Genomic DNA, 13,094 nt, shown 5'->3' on the forward strand with positions numbered 1-13,094 from the left:
CATCAATAGATGAAAGAAAAGCACTTGTCAAAATTCAAAATCCATTCTTGATAAAAATTCTCAACAAAGTGGGTACATAGGGAACATATCTCAACATAATAAAGGATATATATGACAAGTCCAGAGCTAAAACCATAGTAAATGATGTAAAGCTGAGAGCTTTTCCTCTAAAATCAGGGACAAGACAGGATGCCTACCTATTCTATTTTTATTCAACAGAGTACTGGAAGTCTTAGAGCAATTAGGTATGAGGTACGAAAAATAAAAGGCGTCCAAATGGAAAGGAAGAAGTAAAACTTTCACTATTTTCAGATGACATAATATACATAGAAAACCCTAAAGACTACCCAAAAACTGTTAGGATAAGTGATTTCAGTAATGTTTCAAGATGCGAAATAAAGATACAGAAATTGCTTCAGTTTTATACACTAATAATGAAATATCAGAATGAGAAATTAAGAAAACAATTCCACTTACAATTGCATTAAAAAGAACAAAATACTTTGGAATAAATTTAAGGAATTAGGTGGAAGACTATACAATGAAAACCATAAGATCTAATGAAAGAAACTGTAAAAAACACAAATAAATGGAAAGATATTCCACGCTCATGGACTGCAAGAACTTATGTTGTTTAAATGTTCATATTACCCAAAACAATCTATAGATTCAATCAAATCTCTATTAAAATTCTGGTGGCATTTTTCACAGAAAGAGAACAATCATAAATTTTGTATGGAACCACAAAAGACCCCAAATAGCCAAAGAAATCATGATAAAGAAAAACAAAGCTGGAGGCATCATGCTCCCAGATTTCAAAATACTCAAGACTTCTTTTTGCTTTGTGTATTTGTTTTGTAAATACTTTTTTTTTTCTTTTTAGGATGTCCCAGGCCAGGGGTCAAATTGGAACTAGAGCTGTCAGCCTACACCACAGCCACAGCAATGCTGGATCCAAGCCATGTGTCTGACCTACACCACAGCTCACGGCAACACCGGATCCTTAACCCACTGAGTGAGGCCAGGGATCGAACCTGCATCCTCATGGATGTTAGATTCGTTTACACTGAACCACGATGGGAACTCCAGTAAATACTTTAAAATACTTTGTTTTTTATGTCTGACTTTCCAACCAAGTAAATATTTCACATGATTATAAAAAAATAAAACAATTGTTAAAGCTATACCTAAAAATCAAAAGCGAAATGAAACAAATGAACTTAATAATGTATCATACTTGTGGCTTAACCATGCAGGGAGGAATTAGTTCTACGTACTTTAAAGCATAGTAATTGGGATTAATTCCCTAGAGAGATATACCCCAAGGGCAAGTAGATCTATAGAGAAATATTAAATTATTTGCAGTAGGAATATTTTAAGTACTGATAATATTGCTCTGAACTAATATCTATATTAGTTATATAAACATATATAGATCTATAGATTGATGGATAAATGAACAAAATAAAAGATTAAAAGATAAAATCAAAGTAAAACTCAGTAACTAATTTTTTTTTTTTTTTGTCTTTTTGTCTTTTTAGGGCTGCACCCGCAGCATATGTAGGTTCCCAAGGCTAGGGGTCCAATCGGAGCTGTAGCTGCCAGCCTACGCCACAGCCACAGCAATGCCAGATCCAAGCCACATCTGGGACCTACACCACAGTACATGGCAAGGCTGGATCCTTAACCCACTGAACAAGGCCAGGGATCAAACCCTTAACCTCATGGTTCCTGGTTGGATTCATTTCCACTGCGCCACGACAGGAACTCCTTAGTTTTTTGTTTTTCATACTGCCATTTTCAATTAAAAAATTTATAATTGGAGTACAATTTCATTTATATGAAATGTCTGAAAAGACAAATTTATAGAGACAGAAAGCAGATTAGTGGTTGATTAGACTGGGCGGAGGGAGTAGAGTATGAGATTGCCCAGGGAGGGCAAAAATGATCTAAAATTACACCACGGTGATGGGTGAACAGCCCTGTGAATATATACATATATATATATATTTTTTTTTTTAAACACTGAATTGTACACTTAAAGTGTAAATTGTATGGGATGTACATCAAGCTGTTAAAAAAATAAAAAGGAGAAGTTCCCCTCGTGGCGCAGTGGTTAACGAATCACTAGGAACCATGAGGTTGCGGGTTCGGTCCCTGCCCTTGCTCAGTGGGTTAACGATCCGGCGCTGCCGTGAGCTGTGGTGTAGGTTGCAGACGCGGCTCGGATCCCACGTTGCTGTGGCTCTGGCGTAGGCCGGTGGCTACAGCTCTGATTCAACCCCTAGCCTGGGAACCTCCATATGCTTCGGGAGCGGTCCAAAGAAATAGCAAAAAAAGACCAAAAAAAAAAAAAAAAAAACAACAAAAAAAAGGAGTTCCTGTTGGGGCTCAGTGGAAATGAATCTGACTAGTATGCATGAGGAACAGGGTTCACTCCCTGGCTTTGCTCAGTGGGTTAAGACCCTGGCATTGCCATGAGCTGTGGTGTAGGCAGCAGACACTGCTTGGATCCTGCATTGCTATGGCTACAGAATAGGCCGTGGGGAGTTCCCGTCATGGCGCAGTGGTTAACGAATCTGACTAGGAACCATGAGGTTGCGGGTTCGGTCCCTGCCCTTGCTCAGTGGGTTAACCATCCGGCGCTGCCGTGAGCTGTGGTGCAGGTTGCAGACGCGGCTCGGATCCCGCGTTGCTGTGGCTCTGGCGTAGGCTGGTGGCTACAGCTCTGATTCAACCCCTAGCCTGGGAACCTCCATATGCCGCGGGAGCGGCCCAAGAAATAGCAACAACAACAACGACAAGAAGACAAAAAAAAAAAAAAAAAAAAAAAGAATAGGCCGTGGCTGTAGCTGATTCAACCTCCAGTCTGTGAACTTCCATAGGCTGCAGGTGTGGTCCTAAAAAGAAAAAAAAAATAGCCACAGTGGTTTGAAACATGTAAGATTTGCTAAAACCTATGAATAATAATAGTAAAATAATTCACCAGGAGATGCTAGGGAACCAATTCAATAGCCTGAAATCCTATAAAGGGGAAGAATCAATTTATTCTGCCTTTACTATATACACTGCACATCAAGGTAACCAGCTGATGGAAGAAATTTTTTCTTTAGTAAAATATTCCAGCTAGTAAATGAATAAGGAATGATATAATTCAAATATTACTTTTTTTTTTTTACTCTTAGTGAAATATAGCTAACAATCATACATGTTTTCTAAAGTGAGTATGGTAGTAAAAAGAGATACTTCTATTTTGAACATTTGGCAACTAAAGGGAAAAATACCCTTCTATCTCTCTACCTTACTTCCTCTAGTATTTCAGGCTAATAGCCTTTTTTTTTTTGTCTTTTTAGGGCCACACTGTAGCTATAACTGTGCAGATGAATACTGCAGAAGAAAAATCAAGCAACCACATGAAACAGGCTCACTTTAAATTCCTGAAAACTAACATCAAGTGGTCTTTAATGCTGCCCGAAAATCATATTTCTCTATTCTCTGTCCCACTCTAAGTGATTATTTTACTCTTTTTCTCTCCTCAAACCCCTAACATTTGCTCCTGCTACTTAAGGACATGTCTATAGCATTTTCCCCTTTCTCTTTTGCTTCATCAAATTTCTGTTCAGTCATTTCAATTGATATATAGAGTTATTAGATAACTCTTAACTCTACTACTCTATTTCATTCCTATTTAGGAAAAAAACTTAAGAGTTGTTTATATTGTTATCACCAATTTTTCTTCTCTGGCTCTCTCCACTGCGACTCTTCTTCTGGGTCACCAACAATTTTCAGTAAACACCGCTAAAGGAAACATTCCTTTTTCAGTCCTCTTTTGCTTGGCCTATCAGTAGCATCTAACACAGTTCTCATTAAAACACATTTTTCCTTTGGTTTCCAGGATATCACACTCACCTGGGTTTCTTTCGACCATTCTAAACATTCCCTCTCAGTCTCTTTTGCCGATTCCTCCTCATTTCATCCAGTCTATTAGCCTTACACATTACCTATCTGCTGATAATTCCAAAATGTATGTCTCCAATCTAGGTCTCAGATCGTTTTTTTTTTTTTTTTTGAACTTCAGACTTGTATATCCACTGCTAACTTAATATTATTTCCACCTGAATGTCCAATGGGCATCTCATACTTACTCCAAACTAAAATCTCACTAGCTTCCTATGCCCCAAATTGGTTTTTCTTACCTTCTTTCCCTTCTCAGTTAATAACTCCTTTCTTCAAGTTGCTCAGATTAAAAAATATTGTGTAATGGAGTTCCCATTGTGGCTCAGTGGAAACGAATCTGACCATGAGATTGCAGGTTCGATCCTTGGACTTGCTCAGAGGGTTAAGGATCTGGCATTGCATGAGCTGGGGTGTAGGTTGAAGACGAGGCTCGGATCTGGCGTTGCTGTGGCTGTGGTGTACGCCAGCAGCTGTAGCTCTGATTAGACCCCTAGCCTGGGAACCTCCATATGCCGCAGGTGTGGTCCTAAAAAGACAAAAGACAAATAATTCTGAACAAGAATTAAATAAGAATCTTTAAAAAAAATAGTGTCATAGGTATAACTGATTCACTTTGCTGTGAACCTGAAGCTATACAACACTGTAAATCAACAATACCCCAATAAAATAAAATTTAAAAAAAATACTGTCTTCCTGTCACATACTCCACATCAGTTCAGTCCACAAATTTTGTCAGCTCCACCTTTAAATTATATCCAGTACATGACTACTACTTACCATTTTTACTACTCTGGTCCAGGTCACCAACATCTTTTCCCTAGATTAATGCAATAGTTTTCTAATCAATCTCTCTGCTTCTGCCCTTGTCCCTGCCTTCCTCCCCGATTCTTCTTGTAATTCTCTCATTAGAGCAGTCAAAGCAATCCTTTAAATAATAAGATATCACTCACATGTTCAAAACTTTCCATCAGCTTCCCATCTCATTCAGAGCAAAAGCCAAGGTCATTAATATTGCCCATAAAGCCCAGCCTGATCTGTCCTTCGCTCACTTACCTTTCTTCAGTCATGTCTCACTACTCTCCCTTTCATTCACTCTAGTTCAGCCTCTTTGTAACAGGCTTATCTCCATCTCCTGTTGTTTTTGTCTTTTTATGCCCGCAGGTGTGGCATATGGAAGTTCCCAGGCTAGGGGTCGAATCAGAGCCACAGCTGCTGGCCTATACCACAGCTATAGCCATGCAGGATCCTCAACCCACTTAGCAAGGCCTGGGATGGAACCTGCATCCCCATGGATACTAGTCAGGTTCATTACCACTGAGCCATGACGGGAACTGCAAGGCTTTTATAACTGCTTCCCTTAATTAAATGCATAACTAGCTCCTTCATATCTTTATTATTACATATTCAGGATGCATTCCTAGCTACCCCATCTAAAACACCAAGTCCCATCCCTGATTCTACATATCCTTCTGCTTTACCTATCCTCTTACAATTTTTTGCTATTTAATGTATGTTATATTTAACTTACCTTATTTATTACCTGGCCCACAACAATGTAAGTACCATGATAGCAGAGAGCTTGTCTCCTTTGTTCAATGCCATATCCCAATCATCTATAATAATTCCTGTTGCACACAGCATTCAATAAATGATGAGTGGATGAATGAATGAATCCTTAATACCTGAAGAACCTGGAAAAGAAATTTGAAAATAGAACACTGCTTTAGAAAAATATCTTGGAAAACACATAATTCACACAAAAAAGACTTTTAAAATGCTTGACCTCAGTAGTAATCAAATAATTGAAAATTAAAGAAATAATTTTACATCCATGAGGTTAAAACATTACTACTAATATTAATGATAACCATTGTTATCAAGGGTGTATGAATATAGGCAATCTTTTTTTGTGTGTGTGTGGTCTTTTTAGGGCTTCACCCACGGCAAATGAAATTCCCAGGCTAGGGAACTACACCACAGCCACTGCAATGCCAGATCCAAGCTGCATCTTCAACCTATGCCACAGCCTTTGGCAAGCCAGATCCTTAACCCGCTAAGCAAAGCCAGGGATCAAACCCACATCTTGGATACTCGTCGGGTTTCTTAACCCACTGAGCCACAACAGGAACTCTGGCAATCTTATATTATCCCATGAATACTATAGTTTATTGGGACCTAACAAGAGAATAATCGGATACATTTAGGAGCCTTTTTTTTCTATTTTTTTGGCCACCTCAGAGGCAGGCAATGTTTCCAGGCCAGAGATCCAACTATGCCACAGCAGCTACAATGTGGGATGCTTAACCTGTTGAACCACCAGAGAATTCCTAGGGAGACTTTACTAAGCACATATATCTTGACCTATCAGTTTCACTTCTAAGACCCTGCCCCCTATCCAACAACCCCTTACCCCCTCAAAAAAAAAATTAAAAAATTAAGAATGTGCACTATAGGGAGTTCCCGCTGTGGCACAACTGGTTAAGGATCCCAGTAGCTGCAGGTTGGATGCCGAGCCTCACACAGTGGGTTAAGTATCTGCGGTTGCTGTAGCTGTGGTGTAGGTTAGCAGCTGCAGCTGGGACTGGATCTCTGGCCCAGGAACTTCCACATGCCCCCCCCCCCCCCAGTGAAAAAGAAAAATAAAGTGCATTGTAACATGTGCCAAATAGTTGCTGATAAACACGTTCTTTATAAAGGCAAGCAGTTGAAAAGAAGTAAATTACCCAACATGGGTATGGTATGCATTAAAATATATACCATAAAAAACTTTAAAATGATGATGTAGACTTGTAATAGTTTAAATGGAAAGATATTAATTGGGCATTGTTAAATGGCACAGGTAGTTTACAGAACGTACCTATAGTGTGATTCCAATTTTCAAGCTATTATGAATATATATATGATTCCATGTGTATGTATTCACAGAGGGAGGCGGCAAAAGATGGGAAATAAATTTTGATAGTGGCAGGTAGAAATAGGAATGATTTTTGGTTTTTTTTTTGTCTTTTTGCCTTTTTTAGGGCCGCTTTTCGCGGCATATAGAGGTTCCCAGGCTAGGGGTCTAATCGGAGCTGTAATCACCGGCCTACGCCAGAGCCACAGCAACGTGGGATCTGAGCCGCTTCTGCGACTACACCACAGCTCAGGGAAACGCCGGATCGTTAACCCACTGAGCAAGGCCAGGGATCGAACCCGCAACCTCCTGGTTCCTAGTCGGATTCGTTAACCACTGCGCCACGACGGGAACTCCGATTTTTGTTTTCTTAGAGCTTTTCTGTATTTTGTGATTTGGGGCGGGGAGTCGGGAGGAAGGAGCATGATGTTAAAGCCCACAAAATAACCTAGCCAATATACAAAAATAAACTTTGAAATTAAATACTAATACAAAGTGTCGAGGCTATTGATGTCTCATATAAAAACATATTTCCGATTACCATAACCACAGAAACCAAGCACTGGTGCAAACAGTCTCACAAAACTACACACACAACCGAACTCTATCTACCCTTCAACCACGGAGTTTTTTCTGCGTGATGCGCAGCCACGTTCATATTGAAACAGAAAAGGAAAAGCACATCCACAAAATCCGCCCGCACACGATCCCAGGGCCACACTCAGTCACAGGCAAATGTCTGGCAAAAGTCCTGTCAAGCCACACGCCCACAGTCCTTCACACGCCACTCCCACGGCCTCAGGGAACCACCCGCGCGGGCAAAGCCCTGCCCCGCGTCCTCCTCCAACCACACGGGCACCAGGTCCGCAGGCCCCTACTCCACCCAGCACAAAGAGTCCCGGACTGTGAGCTCGCGGCCTCCCGAGGACTCACCACCAAGCCCGCGGACACAGGCCCCAATCCCACGCTTCCACACCGCCCAAGTGGCAGAGCCGGTGCGGCCCTAGCTGGGGCGCCACTAAGGTCCGGGCCGGCGGCGAATGAAGGCAGCACCGGCCTCGGTCCGTTAGACGAAGGATAACACTTCCCAGCGGCCCCCGCGCTCGCCGGGCGGGGCTGGCCTTTCGGTTGGGCAGCGGTGGGAACAACCGACCGCTGCGTTCGAGCGCTCTCAGATCGGCCCAGGGGGCTCAGCTGAGAGTTTGGCCGCAGCTGCCCCTCGTGAGTCCGGCCCTCGGAACCTGGGATTGCTACTTGGTGCTGAGACGTATCTGAAAAGATCCACAGCTTTACTGCCCCGGACTACATTTCCCAGAGGCCATCTCGGCCCACATCTATTTTCTGCAAAAAGTTTCCTCTTAATGTTTGGCTGGATCTTCGTGTTCTCGGCGTTTTGGTTCCCGGTCCGTGAAGAAAGCTCGGCTGAGTCTGTTTAGTTCCTTCTGGTCCACGCCCCACCCGGGACTGGACTTCAGTGGGATGACGGTGGGGAAAGATCAGGGCGCCGTGGAGAGACGAGAGCCGGAGCTTCAGGCTCCTGGAGGCAGTTAGAAAAGGGAGGAGTGCCATTGCGTGGTCGTATGTGGGAGACTTAAGCGGTGGAATTTGGGAGACTGCGGGGTCGAGGGAGGTCCAGTGACTTGGGGTCGTGGGAATTAATTTGCGATTATTTGTATGACCTCTTTATTCCAGCACTGACGTTTGTTCAGAGACAGTGGACAGTGTGTTTGTGTCCATTCCATGTGTGTGTTTCTGCTTTTCTGACTGGCACTTGTTACAACGTTGGAACTTACAAGGTTAAGGTAATAAACCATAATCACCAAAATATTAAACGGAAAAAATTATAGAAATTTCTGAATGTGTATTACTGGAAACACCCATGATTTTTACACCGTGTTACTCTACAGTCCGTGTGTGTTAAAAGGACATAGGTATTACAGGTAATTTAGAAAGATATTGAAGAAGACAAAGATGTTGAGCCATCAAATGAAAGTTCATGTCAATAAAGTGGCCTCGACATCAGGAGTGAGAAGTGTTAAGTGGAAAAGGAGAGAGGTAACCAGGAGCCTAAGAATCCAGCAATCCAGAGTATGTCACTCCTTCCCTCAAGACCTGATTTTCTTACTTTCTTTTTTTTTTTTCTTCAGCATTTCATATGAGTTCGTTTGACTTAAGAATTAAAAAACAATTGACAAATGAAAGTTTAAGATTCAGTGCAATAATTTTGCAGTAGGGACTAAAATGGAGAATTTTATCTATGAAAACACCCTAGTCTATGCTTTTGTGCAATAGTATGTTGGCAAGGAGAACAAAATACTGCAGACTACATCATGCTAAATATCAGGAACTTGTGGTGGTTGAAGTCAGATTTCTGACTCCTAAGCTTACTGAGAAGCTATAGAAAGTCCAAAGGACTATGTTATCTCTGGGAAGCAGTAGAAGGTAGTTTTCCTTTCACAGCCTTCCGCTCACTAGATGATAATGGGCACTGTTTCAGAGTAGGGTGAACCTGTTTCTGAGGAGGAAAAAGAGGGTTCCAAACACTGCACAGAGAGAACATGTCCTCTAAATCAGTTTGGCTTATTTTCTCCTATGTGTTTACTGACAGTACATTATTTTTATGTCTACTATGAGAATTATTTTTTGCTAGTTATTTTAATAGATAAGAAGAGAACAGAGTTAATGGTTCTATGTTCAGCTTCCTGATTTCATTTTTTGTTGTTTATCTATTTTAAGTTTTAGTGAAGTATTGTTAATTTACAAATTTGTGATAATTTCTGCTGTACAGCAGTCATACATATACACATAGCCATTCTCTCTCAGAGTCTTTTCTCATATAGATTATCACAGAATACTGGGTAGAGTTCTCTGTGCTATATAGCAAGTCCTCATTGGGCACTCATTCTATATACCACAGTCCCAAACCCCCAGTCCATCCCTTCCACCTTCTTCCACCTATCCCCTTGGGCACCCCAATGTTCATTTCAGCATTATTTACAATAGCCAAGGCATGGAAGCAACCTAAATGTCCATCAACAGAGGAATGGATAAAGATGTGGTACATAATACAATGGTAATATTACTCAGTCATAAAAAAGAATGAAATAATGCCATTTGCAGCAACATGGATGGACCTAGAAACCATCGTAATAAGTGAATTTAGTCAGACAATGAATGACAAACATATGGTATCACCTATATGTGGAATCTAAAAGGATAAAAATGAACTTATTTGCAGAACAGAAACAGACTCGCAGACTTTGAAAAACTTATGTTTACCAAAGCGGAACACCTGATTTTTTTTTTTTTTTTTTTTTAGCTTTTTAGAGCCATACCCACGGACTGTGGAAGTTCCCAGGCCAGGGGTTGAATCAAAGCTACAGATGCCAGCCTACACCACAGCCACAGCAACACAGGATCCGAGCCGTGACTTTGACCCACACCACAGCTCACGGCAATGCTGGATCCTTAACCCACTGAGCAAGGCCAGGTACTGAACCCAAATCCTCATGAATACTAGTCGGGCTTGTTTATCACTGAGCCACAATGGGAACTTGCTGATTTCATTTTTTATACTTGTAGGTTTGTCTATTTTCCTTTTATTTGTCTTAAGCTTTGCTTCATATAAATCTCTCTTGTTGGTTGATACATATTTAGAATTGTAATAGCTTCCTGTTGAATTAATCCACTAGGAGATTATGAAATTTACCCTTTATAATCTTGCTTTTTGTCTTTGTCTGTTTGGATGTTACTATGGCTAGTGCATTGTTTATCTTTTTCTACCCTTTTGCTTTTAACCATTCTGTTTTATTTTTAAAGTATGTCTCTCACTAAGCAATATTATTTTTAAAATAAATGCCAATTGTACTCTTTGATTTGACATGTTGAGTGAATTTACATTTAATATTGTGGGGTTTTGGCCTACCACCTTAGAATTTAGAATTTGTTTTCTTTTTAGCCTAGCTTTTTTTTTTTTTTTTTTTTTTTTTGGTCTTTTTTGGTCTTTTTAAGGTCATGCTCGCGGCCTATGGAGGTTCCCAGCTAGGGGTTGAATCGGAGCTACAGCTGCTGGCCTACACCGCAGCCACAGCAACGTGGGATCCAAGCTGCGACTTCAACCTACACCACAGCTCACTGATCCTTAACCCACTAAGCAAGGCCAGGGATCGAACGCACAACCTCAGTGTTACTAGTTGGGTTCGTTAACCACTGAGCCACGACAGGAACTCCATCTTTTTGGCCTAGCCTTTTTTTAAAACTTTTTATTTTGAAGTAATTCTGGATTCTCATGCAGTTGTGAGAAATAATTAAGAAAGTACCCAAGAACCCAAGTTTCTCCCAATGGTAACATCTTGCAATACTATATACAGTATCACAACCTTGACATTGATGCTTCTATTTCCATCATCACAAGAATCCTTCATGTTGTCCTTTTACAGCCATACCCACTTCCCTCCTTCTATCAACCCCCTCCTGAAGAGCTGGCAACCCTAATCTGTTCTCCATTTCTATAATTTTACCTTTCAAAAATGTTATGTAAATGGAATTACAAGGTATGCAATTAGAATATTGGCTTTTTCAGACTTCCTTGTGGTGTAGCAGAAATGAATTCAACTAGTAGCCATGAGGATTCGGGTTCAATCCCTGGCCTCACTGAGTGGGTTAAACATCTGGTATTGTGGTGACCTGTGGCGTAGCCCAGCAGCTGTAGCTCCTATTTGACCCCTAGCCTGGGAACTTCCATATGCTGTAAGTGTGGCCCTAAAAAAGAAAAAGAAAAAAAAAAAAAGAATATTGACTTAATTCTCTGTAGATTCATACATTTGTTACATGTGTAATTCACTCTTTTTAGAATTCCATGTGGATATACCACAGTTTGCTTAGCCATTCACTCATTGAAGAACACATGGGTTGTTTACAACTTTTGGCTGTTATAATTTAAGCTGCTATATCCATTCATGTACAATTTTTTTGTGTGGAAATAAACTTTTATTTCAAACACCAAGGAGAGTTTTAGGAATTTGCCTATTTTTTTTTAAACCTATCTGGAATTTTCACTGAGATTGTACTGAGTATGTAAATTAATTGGGGTGAATTGACTTTTTTTTTTTTTTTTTTTTTTTTGCTTTTAAGGGCTGCACCTGCAACATATAGAAGTTCCCAGGCCAAGGGTTGAATCAGAGATGCAGCTGCCAGCCTACACTACAGCCCCAGCAACTCAGGATCCAAGGCACATTTGGGACCTACACCAAAGCTCACAGCAACGCTGGATCTTTAACCCATGAGCGAGGCCAGGGATGGAACCGGCAACCTCATGGCTACTAGTCAGGTTTGTTACTGCTGAGCCACGCCGGGAACTCCCCAGCAGTTTCTTAGGAATGTGCTCATTTCCAAATATTGGGTAATTATCCATATTATCTTTCAGCTAACTGATTTATACTTTAACTCCATTGTGGAAAGAGGCTTGTTTTGTGGCCCAGAATATTTTTTCTATCAATACTTTTTATCAGTATTTTTATCGAATAATCCAGTGCATTCCACAAAAACACTATTGAATAACTTACAAGGAAGTTGAATCATATTTTCTTTTTTTTTTTGTCTTTTTTGTCTTTTTTGTTTGTTTTTTCTAGGGCCACACCTGTGGCCTATGGAGATTCCCAGGCCAGGGGTCCAATCGGAGCTGCAGCTGCCAGCCCATGCCAGAGCCACAGCAACTTGGGATCCGAGCCTTGGCCGAGACCTACACCACAGCCCACGGCAGCACTGGATCCCTAACCAACTGAGGAAGGCCAGGGACCGAACCCGCAACCCCATGGTTCCCAGTTGGACTCATTGACCACTGAGCCATGATGGGAACTCCTGAATCATATTTTCTTTATTTAATTTAGCTTCCTCTTTTCTTCCCACACAGGTGACTGTCCAATGTGAAGTATCCAGAATATTTTTTATCTTTGTAAATGTTACATGTGCACTTGAAAAAATTAGGGTTTTTGTGGATTTGTTTGTTGTTGAATCAAACTGAGCCATAAAAGTGACAATGCCAAATCTTTAACTGCTAGGCCACTAAGGAACTCATTTTATTTTATTTTTTAATTAATATTTTTTGCTGTTGTTGGTTGCAGTGCTCTGTAAATATCAGTTAGGTCGATGACAGTGTTTTTCAAATTTTCTGTTTTAAACTGATTCTCTGCCTACTTGTTCTAACAGTTACTGAGAGTATAAGCGGAACATCTGGATTATAATT

At 40.7% G+C, this 13,094-nt stretch overlaps 1 protein-coding gene across 1 annotated transcript in view; it reads right to left on the bottom strand.

Moving 5' to 3' along the window:
• LOC102164889 (zinc finger protein 569) overlaps window positions 1–7,920 on the bottom strand; it is a 60,931-nt gene extending 53,011 nt beyond the window's left edge. Inside the window, 2 exon segments of the mRNA XM_005664555.3 lie at window positions 5,486–5,648; window positions 7,784–7,920. The gene's annotated coding sequence lies outside the window, so the exon portion shown is untranslated.

This window comes from Sus scrofa, chromosome 6 (assembly GCF_000003025.6).
Source record: "Sus scrofa isolate TJ Tabasco breed Duroc chromosome 6, Sscrofa11.1, whole genome shotgun sequence".
Taxonomy (NCBI): Eukaryota; Metazoa; Chordata; class Mammalia; order Artiodactyla; family Suidae; genus Sus; species Sus scrofa.